The sequence below is a fragment of the Hyperolius riggenbachi genome, chromosome 4 (assembly GCF_040937935.1).
Source record: "Hyperolius riggenbachi isolate aHypRig1 chromosome 4, aHypRig1.pri, whole genome shotgun sequence".
In the NCBI taxonomy this organism is placed as follows: domain Eukaryota; kingdom Metazoa; phylum Chordata; class Amphibia; order Anura; family Hyperoliidae; genus Hyperolius; species Hyperolius riggenbachi.
The window spans coordinates 416,166,213-416,178,441 of NC_090649.1; positions in this window are offsets into that span (position 1 = coordinate 416,166,213).

The following is a 12,229-nucleotide window of genomic DNA, read 5'->3' on the forward strand; positions in this document are numbered from 1 at the left end:
ATTTATTGGATTGGGTAAAAGTTATAGCGTTTACAAACTATGGTGCCAAAAGTGAATTTTCCCATTTTCAAGCATCTCTGACTTTTCTGCCCACCTGTCATGTTTCATGAGGTGCTAAAATTCCAGGATAGTATAAATACCCCCCAAATGACCCCATTTTGGAAAGAAGACATCCCAAAGTATTCAGTGAGAGGCATGGTGAGTTCATAGAAGATTTTATTTTTTGTCACAAGTTAGCGGAAAATGACACTTTGTGACAAAAAAAAAAGTTTCTATTTCTTCTAACTTGCGACAAAAAAATGAAATCTGCCACGGACTCACTATGCTCCTCTCTGAATACCTTGAAGGGTCTTCTTTCCAAAATGGGGTCATTTGGGGGGGGGGTGTTTACTGTCCTGGCATTTTGGGGGGTGCTAAATTGTAAGCACCCCTGTAAAGTCTAAAGGTGCTCATTGGACTTTGGGCCCCTTAGCGCAGTTAGGCTGCAAAAAAGTGCCACACATGTGGTATTGCCGTACTCAGGAGAAGTAGTATAATGTGTTTTGGAGTGTATTTTTACACATACCCATGCTGGGTGGGAGAAATATCTCTGTAAATGACAATTGTTTGATTTTTTTTACACACAATTGTCCATTTACAGATATATTTCTCCCACTCAGCATGGGTATGTGTAAAAATACACCCCAAAACACATTATACTACTTCTCCTGAGTACGGCGATACTACATGTGTGGCACTTTTTTGCACCCTAACTGCGCTAAGGGGCCCAAAGTCCAATGAGTACCTTTAGGATTTCACAGGTCATTTTGAGACATTTGTTTTTAAGACTACTCCTCACAGTTTAGGGCCCCTAAAATGCCAGGGCAGTATAGGAACCCCACAAATGACCCCATTTTAGAAAGAAGACACCCCAAGGTATTCCGTTAGGAGTATGGTGAGTTCATAGAAGATTTTATTTTTTGTCACAAGTTAGCGGAAATTGATTTTAAGTGATTTTTTTCACAAAGTGTCATTTTCCGCTAACTTGTGACAAAAAATAAAATCTTCTATGAACTTACCATACTCCTAACGGAATACCTTGGGGTGTCTTCTTTCTAAAATGGGGTCATTTGTGGGGTTCCTATACTGTCCTGGCATTTTAGGGGCCCTAAACTGTGAGGAGTAGTCTTAAAAACAAATGTCTCAAAATGACCCTTGAAATCCTAAAGGTACCCATTGGACTTTGGGCCCCTTCGCACACTTACGGTGCAAAAAAGTGTTACACATGTGGTACCGCCATACTCAGGAGAAGTAGTATAATGTGTTTTGGGGTGTATTTTTACATATACCCATGCTGGGTGGGAGAAATATCTCTGTAAATGACAATTGTTTGTTTTGTTTTACACACAATTGTCCATTTACAGAGAGATTTCTCCCACTCAGCATGGGTATGTGTAAAAATACACCCCAAAACACATTATACTACTTCTCCTGAGTACGGCAATACTACATGTGTGGCACTTTTTTGCACCCCAACTGCGCTAAGGGGCCCAAAGTCCAATGAGTACCTTTAGGATTTCACAGGTCATTTTTGTTTCAAGACTACCTCTCACGGTTTAGGGCCCCTAAAATGCCAGGGCAGTATAGGAACCCCACTAATGACCCCATTTTAGAAAGAAGACACCACAAGGTATTCCGTTAGGAGTATGGTGAGTTCATAGAAGATTTTATTTTTTCTCACAAGTTAGCGGAAATTGATTTTAATTGTTTTTCTTCACAAAGTGTCATTTTCCGCTAACTTGTGACAAAAAATAAAATCTTCTATGAACTCACCATATTCCTAACGGAATACCTTGGGGTGTCTTCTTTCTAGAATGGGGTCATTTGTGGGGTTTCCCATACTGCCCTGGCATTTTAGGGGCCCTAAACCGTGAGGAGTAGTCTTGAAACCAAATGTCGCAAAATGACCTGTAAAATCCTAAAGGTACTCATTGGACTTTGGGCCCCTTAGCGCACTTAGGGTGTAAAAAAGTGCCACGCATGTGGTACCACCGTACTCAGGAGAAGTAGTATAATGTGTTTTGTGGTGTATTTTTACATATACCCATGCTGGGTGGGAGAAATATCTCTGTAAATGACAATTGTTTGATTTTTTTTACACACAATTGTCCATTTACAGAGAGATTTCTCCCACCCAGCATGGGTATGTGTAAAAATACACCCCAAAACACATTATACTACTTCTCCTGAGTACGGTGATACCACATGTGTGACACTTTTTTTGCAGCCTAGGTGCGCTAAGGGGCCCAACGTCCTATTCACAGGTCATTTTGAGGCATTTGTTTTCTAGACTACTCCTCACGGTTTAGGGCCCCTAAAATGCCAGGGAAGTATAGGAACCCCACAAGTGACCCCATTTTAGAAAGAAGACACCACAAGGTATTCCGTTAGGTGCATGGCGAGTTCATAGAAGATTTTATTTTTTGTCACAAGTTAGTGAAAAATGACACTTTGTGAAAAAAAAACAATAAAAATCAATTTCCGCTAACTTTTGACAAAAAATAAAATCTTCTATGAACTCATCATACACCTAACAGAATACCTTGGGGTGTCTTTTTTCTAAAATGGGGTCACTTGTGGGATTCCTATACCGCCCTGGCATTTTACGGGCCCAAACCGTGAGTAGTCTAGAAACCAAATGTCTCAAAATGACTATTCAGGGGTATAAGCATCTGCAAATTTTGATGACAGGTGGTCTATGAGGGGGCGAATTTTGTGGAACCGGTCATAAGCAGGGTGGCCTTTTAGATGACAGGTTGTATTGGGCCTGATCTGATGGATAGGAGTGCTAGGGGGGTGACAGGAGGTGATTGATGGGTGTCTCAGGGATTGATTAGTGGGGAAAATAGATGCACTCAATGCACTGGGGAGGTGAGCGGAAGGGGGTCTGAGGGGGATCTGAGGGTTTGGCCGAGTGATCAGGAGCCCACACGGGGCAAATTAGGGCCTGATCTGATGGGTAGGTGTGCTAGGGGGTGACAGGTGGTGACAGGAGGTGATTGATGGGTGTCTCAAGGTGTGATTAGTGGGGGGGATAGATGCAAGTAATGCACTGGCGAGGTGATCAGGGCTGGGGTCTGAGGGTGTGGGGGCGGGTGATTGGGTGCCCTAGGGGCAGATAGGGGTCTAATCTGATGGGTAGCAGTGACAGGTGGTGATTGATGGGTAATTAGTGGGTGTTTAGAGGAGAGAACAGATGCAATGCACTTGGGAGGCGATCTGACTGCGGGTCTGCAGGCGATCGGATGGTGTAGGTGGGTGATCAGATTGCCCGCAAGGGGCAGGTTAGGGGCTGATTGATGGGTGGCAGTGACAGGGGGTGATTGATGGGTGGCAGTGACAGGGGGTGATTGATGGGTGGCAGTGACAGGGGGTGACAGGGGGTGATTGATGGGTGATAGGTGATAGGCAATGGGCAGATTAGGGTCTGACTCTGATCTGATAGGTAACAGTGACAGGTGGTGATAGGGGGTGATTGATAGGTAATTAGTGGGTGTTTAGAGAAGATAACAGATGTAAACAATACATTTGGGAGGTAATCTGACGGCGGGTTTGCAGGCGATCTAATGGTGTGGGTGGGTGATCAGATTGCCCGCAAGGTGCAGGTTAGGGGCTGATTGATGGGTGGCAGTGACAGGGGGTGATTGATGGGTGATAGGTGATTGGCAGGTGATTGACAGGTGATCAGTGGGTTATTACAGGGAAGAACAGATGTAATTATCGCACTGGTGAATTGATAAGGGGGGGTCAGAGGGCAATCTGAGCGTGTGGGCGGGTGAAAGGGCAGATTAGGGTCTGATCTGATAGGTAACAGTGACAGGTGGTGATAGGGGGTGATTGATGGGTGATTGATGGGTAATTAGTGGGTGTTTAGGGTAGAGAAAAGATGTAAACACTGCACTTGGGAGGGGATCTGATGTCGGATCTGCGGGCGATCTATTGGTGTGGGTGGGTGATCAGATTGCCCGCAAGGGGCAGGTTAGGGGTTGATTGTTGGGTGGCAGTGACAGGGGGTGATTGATGGGTGATTGACAGGTGATCAGGGGGGATAGATGCATACAGTACACAGAGGGGGGGGGGGGTCTGGGGAGAATCTGAGGGGTGGGGGGTGATCAGGAGGGAGCAGGGGGCAGGGGGGGGGGGATAAAAAAAAATAGCATTGACAGATAGTGACAGGGAGTGATTGATAGGTTATTAGGCGGGTGATTGGGTGCAAACAGTGGTCTGGGGGCTGGGCAGGGGGGGGGGGGTCTGAGGGGTGCTGTGGGCGATCAGGGGGCACGGGGGGGCAGATCAGTGTGTTTGGGTGCAGACTAGGAAGGCTGCAGCCTGCCCTGGTAGTCCCTCGGACACTGGGACCACCAGGGCAGGAGGCAGCTTGTATAATACACTTTGTATACATTACAAAGTGTATTATACACTTTGTAGCGGCGATCGCGGGGGTTAACATCCCGCCGGCGCTTCCGTATGGCCGGCGGGATGTTGCAGCGGGTGGGCGGAGCCAGTTGCCGGGGGAAGCGCGCGTCATCAATGACGCGATCGCTCCCCCGGCATGCGAAAAGGACGCAACGCCCTTGGGCGTATTGCGGTCCTTTAGGGATCCACTTTGCCGCCGCCCATCGGCTGTGGGCGCTCGGCAAGTGGTTAATCTTGATAAGCTGCATCCGCTCCAACACAAAGGGAAGTATACAAATGCGTTCTTCAAAAAATGGAAAAGATTAAAACCCTACGCATTACAAAGGAAGATGTGGAAAATATAATGGAACTATTGTTCTACACCGAATAGTACGCAATGGACCTCTTAAACAAGTTAGGACCACTCAAAGTGATCTCATAATTATAATTTACACCAAGACATGTCCTCACTTTGACTTTCCCAGGTGAACAAAAATCTCAGGCAAGAACTATAGAACTGAACAGTGGCAGCAGAAAGAAGGGGAGGGAAAAGCACAGGGGGGGTTACTGAGAGGAATTTGTTTTTGTTTTTTATTTGCTTGATATGCTACTACTGTAGAAACGGAAACTATTGATTCCAACTTTGCTCATGTATAACAAGCTACAGTGTAAATAATACCATGAGGCAGTCGACATGTTGGCTTACGGCCTTGATGCCTTGACATTTCTGCTCTGTTTATAAAGATTTGAGAATGCAATGTTATTAAAAAATATATATATTTTAGCACAGGGTTGTTTTCTTTTCTTCACCCTAAACATTTTGTGGTAATGGATAAAAGGTACTTAAGTACCCCAGCTCTTATTTCTTTAGGAGGAGGTAGATATCTGTGGGCCCACAGCAGTCCAAAGTAGTGGTGCTCAAATACCCCTTTTCAAAATTCGAGTTTGGTCGAATTCGAATAGTAAATTATTCGAGGTCAGTCGAATATTCGAGTCGAATAAATTTTACTATTTGATTCGACCTCGGACTTCGAGCTCACTATTCGAGTCGGTATTCGAGCTCATTATTCGAGCTGACTATTCGAATTGGCCTTAAATAGCTTCCTACACTTGTTTTGAGGGTGAATGATGCAAGAAACATCTTTTTTTCCAAGTAACAACAGCAAGTGATTATGTGGGGATGTTCCTTTAAAAAAAAAAGGTGAAAAGAGAAGTTGTGTCCAGAATTTTGTTCAGTACTGTATATACTTCTTCCTCTTCTTCTTCTTCTTCTTTATCTTCTATATCTTCTTCTTCTTCTTCTATATCTTCTTCTTCTTCATCTTCTTTTTCTTCATCTTCTTCATCTTCTTCTTCTTCATCTTCTTCTTCTTCATCTTCTTCATCTTCTTCTTCATCTTCTTCATCTTCTTCTTCATCTTCTTCATCTTCTTCTTCATCTTCTTCATCTTCTTCATCTGGTGGCGCACGCATGTTGGAAGCGCCATTGTATGTGCTCCCTGGCAGTGGAAACACACAGACAGCAGGAGGTAAATTCAGCAGCAGGAGGAGGAGGATGAGTGTGTGGCAGCAGGCAGTCAATGAGGCAGGCAGCGTGACATAATAGCCCTGGTACCTAGCGGTGATACCAGGGCTGTAAATAAACACAGCAGGCAGGAGGTCCCAGACAGCGGTCGTGCAGCCCACATTGTGTCCAATACACAACTGGGACAACACAGTTTTCAACCCGGGCACCTCAGAAAAATTAAACCTTTTTTTTTGTAATAGTTTTGTAGTTTTGGTTTTACAACCAATTACACAGATATAGCTATTTTTTGACGTAATAGCTGGTGGCAGAGTGGCAGCAGAAGGTAAATCTGTGTACCCTGGCGTTGGGAAACACAGACAGACAGCAGCAGCAGGAGGAATGGAGGAGTAATTATGTGAGCAGCTATTGTTTGACGTAATAGCTGGTGGCAGAGTGGCAGCAGAAGCTAATTCTGTGTACCCTGGCAGTGGGAAACACAGACAGACAGCAGCATCAGCAGGAGGAATGGAGGAGTAGTGTGAGTGTGGCAGCAGGTAGGCAGCGTGACATAATAGCGCTGGTACCTAGCGGTGATACCAGGCCGTAAATAAACACAACAGGAGGTCCCAGACAGCGGTCGTGCAGCCCACATCGTGGCCAATACACAACTGGGACAACACAGTTTTCAACCCGGGCACCTCAGAAAAATTAAACCTTTTTTTTTGTAATGGTTTTGTAGTTTTGGTTTTACAACCAATTACACAGATATAGCTATTTTTTGACGTAATAGCTGGTGGCAGAGTGGCAGCAGAAGGTAAATCTGTGTACCCTGGCGTTGGGAAACACAGACAGACAGCAGCAGCAGCAGGAGGAATGGAGGAGTAATTATGTGTGCAGCTATTGTTTGACGTAATAGCTGGTGGCAGACTGGCAGCAGAAGGTAATTCTGTGTACCCTGGCAGTGGGAAACACAGACAGACAGCAGCAGCAGGAGGAATGGAGGAGTAGTGTGAGTGTGGCAGCAGGCAGGCAGCGTGACATAATAGCCCTGGTACCTAGCGGTGATACCAGGCCGTAAATGAACACAACAGGAGGTCCCAGACAGCGGTCGTGCAGCCCACATCGTGTCCAATACACAACTGGGACAACACAGTTTTCAACCCAGGCACCTCAGAAAAATTAAACATTTTTTTTTGTAATGGTTTTGTAGTTTTGGTTTTACAACCAATTACACAGATATAGCTATTTTTTGACGTAATAGCTGGTGGCAGAGTGGCAGCAGAAGGTAAATCTGTGTACCCTGGCATTGGGAAACACAGACAGACAGCAGCAGCAGCAGGAGGAATGGAGGAGTAATTATGTGTGCAGCTATTGTTTGACGTAATAGCTGGTGGCAGACTGGCAGCAGAAGGTAATTCTGTGTACCCTGGCAGTGGGAAACACAGACAGACAGCAGCAGCAGGAGGAATGGAGGAGTAGTGTGAGTGTGGCAGCAGGCAGGCAGCGTGACATAATAGCCCTGATACCTAGCGGTGATACCAGGTCATAAATAAACACAACAGGAGGTCCCAGACAGCGGTCGTGCAGCCCACATCGTGTCCAATACACAACTGGGACAACACAGTTTTCAACCCGGGCACCTCAGAAAAATTAAACCTTTTTTTTTATGGTTTTTTGGTTTTGTTTGTAAAAGAAATTACACAGATATATAGCTATTGTTTGACGTAATAGCTGGTAGCAGAGTGGCAGCAGAATGTAATTCTGTGTACCCTGGCAGTGGGAAACACAGACCGACAGCAGCAGCAGCAGGAGGAATGGAGGAGTAATGTGAGCAGCTATTGTTTGACGTAATAGCTGGTGGCAGTGTGGCAGCAGAAGGTAATTCTGTGTACCCTGGCAGTGGGAAACACAGACAGACAGCAGCAGCAGGAGGAATGGAGGAGTAGTGTGAGTGTGGCAGCAGGCAGGCAGCGTGACATAATAGCCCTGGTACCTAGCGGTGATATCAGGCCGTAAATAAACACAACAGGAGGTCCCAGACAGCGGTCGTGCAGCCCACATCGTGTCCAATACACAACTGGAACAACACAGTTTTCAACCCGGGCACCTCAGAAAAATTAAACCTTTTTTTTTTTTAATGGTTTTTTGGTTTTGTTTGTAAAACAAATTACACAGATATATAGCTACTGTTTGACGTAATAGCTGGTGGCAGAGTGGCAGCAGAAGGTAAATCTGTGTACCCTGGCAGTGGGAAACACAGACAGCAGAAGGGCAGTACACAGCAGCCCACTGTAGGTGTAAAATGTGTGGCTGCAGGCGACGTAATAGTCAAAGTGAACCAGGCTGGCTTAGTGAGCAGGAGCCAGGAGGTGGTAAAGGGTGGTAAGGCACATTAACGATGGTTCTTAGCCAGTTCATGTCCCCCTCTCGCCGACAACAGGGGCCAGGAACTCGCCTTCCACCCACGCCTGGTTCATCTTGAGAAACGTCAGTCTGTCCACAGACTTGTGAGACAGACGTGAGCGTTTCTCGGTGACCACACCACCAGCTGCACTGAAGCAGCGCTCGGACAGCACGCTGGAAGGGGGGCAGGACAGCACTTCCAGGGCGTACTGCGCCAGCTCGCTCCAGATCTCCAGGCGCTTGACCCAATACTCCATGGGATCAACAGGGGCATCGCTGTCAAGCCCGCTGTAGGACCCCATGTAGTCAGCCACCATGCGGGTCAGGCGCTGGCTGTGACCGGTGGAGGATGCTGCTGCATGCACCTCCTCTCTAGTCACTGCTGCCGGAGCCTCTACAGTCCTGTAGAGCTCGTGGCTGAGAGACAGCAGGTCTGTGGGGCGCTTGCTGCTGGATGCAGGCACCTGCTGCTGCCTCTGTGCTGGCTGCTGGACAGTGGGGGTGGAAGGCTGGGGGAAGGCTTCCTCCAAGCGCTCAACAAGGGCCTGCTGCAAGCTCCTTATTTGTTGCGCTGGGTCTCCTCCTGCAGGCGGCAGGAACTGGCTCAACTTCCCCTTGAGGCGTGGGTCCAACATCATGCTGATCCAGATGTCCTCCCTCTGCTTCATCTGGATCACCCTGGGGTCCCTGCGCAGGCACGTCAGCATGTGCGCTGCCATTGGGAAGAGGCGGGCCACGTCTGCTGGCACATCGACGGCAGTGCTGCTGTCCTCATCCTCCTCCTCTGCCTCGTCAGCCTCATCCTCTCTCCACCCCCGCACCAACTCAGCTGCACTGTGCTGCTCCCCCTCATCAGCAGCAAGGTCAGGGACCTCCACCAAGTCCTCCTCCTCCTCCCCCTCAGAGGTGGACTGTGCAGCTGCTTGCCGCTCCTGCTGGTCCAAGGCTGCCGCTCCCTGTTCCAGCAAAGCATCGAGGGCCCTGTTCAGCAGACAAACCAGGGGCACCCACTCGCAGACCATAGCATGGTCCCTGCTCACCATGTTGGTGGCCTGCAGAAAGGGAGCCAGCACTAAGCACACCTGCTGCATGTGCCTCCAGTCATCATCGGGGACGATGGACGGGATGTTGCTGGTCTTGTCCCTTCTCTGAGCGGCGGAAACAGTGGCCAGGGCAAGGTACTGTTTGACAGCGCGCTTCTGTTCAACCAGACGCTCCAACATCGCCAGGGTGGAGTTCCAGCGAGTCGGAACGTCAAGGATCAGCCGATGGCGTGGCAGATCCAGCTCCTTTTGCACGTCTTCCAGGCTCGCACAGGCTGCAGCCGAGCGCCGGAAGTGACGCACAACGTTCCTTGCCTTTTCCAGCAGTTCGCCCATCCCCTGGTAGGTGCGCAAGAAGTTCTGCACCACCAGGTTCAGCACGTGGGCAAGACAGGGGATGTGGGTCAGGTTTCCCCTGTCTATTGCGGCAACCAGATTGGCCCCATTGTCGGCCACCACCTCTCCGACTCTGAGGCCTCTGGGGGTCAGCCAAATCCTCTCCTGCTCCTGGAGTTTGGCCAACACATGGGTTGCCGTCAGCTTGGTCTTCCCAAGGCTGACCAAGTGCAGCAGCGCTTGGCAGTGGCGGGCCTTCACGCTGCTGCTGAGGCGGGGGGTTTGGCCAGGTGTGCCGGAGGATGGCAGAGGATCGGAGGAACCTGCTGCAGTTCCCCTGACCCTGTGGGGTGGCACCACCCACTGTGTTGCTGCTGCTGCTGTGCCCGCTGCTGCTCTCCCATCCTCACCTCCTTCCACCAAGCTGACCCAGTGGACAGTGAAGGACAGGTAGCGGCCTGTCCCGAAGCGGCTGCTCCAGGAGTCCATGGTGACGTGGACCCTTTCACCAACCGCGTGCTCCAGCCCTCGCTCCACATTGGCCATCACAAAGCGGTGCAGTGCAGGAATGGCCTTGCGGGCAAAGAAGTGTCTGCTGGGGAGCTACCAGTCTGGGGCTGCGCAAGCAAGCAGCGCACGAATGTCGCTCCCCTCCTGCACGAGCATGTATGGCAGGAGTTGGGAGCACATGGCCCGTGCCAGCAAGCCGTTCAGCTGCCGCACGCGACGGCTGCTGGGAGGCAGAGCCCTAACCACCCCCTGGAAGGACTCGCTCAAAAGGCTCTGGCGTGGCCTTTTGCTGGCACAGGAATCAGCAGACACAGCGGAGGAGGCCACTGAGGACTGGCTGCCAGAACAGGCCTCAGTGTCGGCGGCAGGAGTTGCAGAGGGGGAGGAGCAGTGCGTTTCCGCACTCCTGCTGGTGCTGCTGGAGGAGCAGGAGGGCGGGTGGCTGCTGTTGCTGATGCTGCTGCAGCTGAAGGCTGTGCAGTGATGGGTGTGGTGCCACTGCCAGCACCAGATGCCTTCAGCCTCTGGAACTCCTCATGCTGGTGGAAATGTTTCGCAGCAAGGTGGTTGATGAGCGAGCTGGTGCTGAACTTTAAGGGGTCTGCACCTCTGCTCAACTTCCGCTGACAGTGGTTGCAAGTGGTGTACTTGCTGTACACAGTGGGCATGGTGAAAAATCGCCAGATTGGTGACAGAAACATCCCCCTACGGCATGGAAGCGCTGCTGCCGCCTGTCTCCCTGTGGTGGTTGGGGGGGGGGGCTTGGGTGCGGCTGGTGGTGGTACTGGCAGATGCTGCTGCTGCTGAGCCTGAGACACCAGCAGGCTGTGGGACCTGCCTACTGCTGCCAATGCTTGCAATGATGCGCCTCCTTGCAAGGCCCACAAGCGCATCCTCCTCCTCCTCCTCAGAGCTGCTGAGGACGACATCCCCTGGAGGTGGTGGCACCCAGTCTCTGTCTGTCACCGGGTCATCATCATACTCCCCCTCCTGAAACATGTCCTGCTGGGATGATGACCCCCCAAACTCCTCTCCTGATGCATGGATGGGCTGCTTGACTGTCGCCACAGTCTTGCTGTCCAATCCCTCATCACCCAAAGTGCCCATCAGCATCTCCTCCTCCAAATCGCCAACAACAGCAGACAATACCCTGATGGTGCCTGGGGTAAAAATACTGCTGAGTGACAGGTCGCCAACTTGTGACGGTGAACTGGCCTCCTCCCCAGACCCTGCTGGGCGGCTGCTGCGAACAGGGGTGGTGGTGGTGGTGGTGAGGGTGGAGGCTTCGGATGCAGAGCTGATGGCGGGCTGCTCATCCTCCGTCATGAGTTGCTCCACAGTGTCTGCATGCTTTTCCTCAATGGGACGTTTCCGACCCGGCTGGAGGAAAATCGGAGCAGGTGCTACACGCTGCTGCTGCTGTGTCTCTGCAGCGTGAGTTGCAGATGCTCCTGCTGGGCGGCGCCCAAGGCGTCCACGGCCAGTGGCTATGGGAGGAATGTTAGCCACTGACGCTGCTGCTGCTGCTGCGGAACTGTGCATGGTGGCGCGGCCGCGGCCTGCCACAATGCTGCTCCCTCTCCTCCTGATTCCCTTGCTGCCCTTCCCCTTGCCCAAACCGCGCTGGCTGCCACTTCCAGACATCTTCGATGTTTTGGGCGTAAAGACAAAAGTTTTTTAAAAGGGCGGGTTAAAAGTGGGGTACTTTAATGGAGTGGGTTGGTGGGTGAGGTGACTGAGTGAGTGTCCCTAGTACAGTAAGTAAGTAGTAACAGTCAGGAAGTACAACTAGAAGTTACAATAATCAGTAGTAATCACAAGTAAATTTAGTGTGTGTACACTACAGACAGTGAGTGCACGCACGCGCAAACACGCGCAGGAGCTAGCCTATGAACAGTGACTGAGTGAGTGTCCCTACTACAGTAAGTAAGTAGTAAGAGTCAGGAAGTACAACTAGAAATTACAATAATCAATCAGTAATCAGAAGGAAATAGAG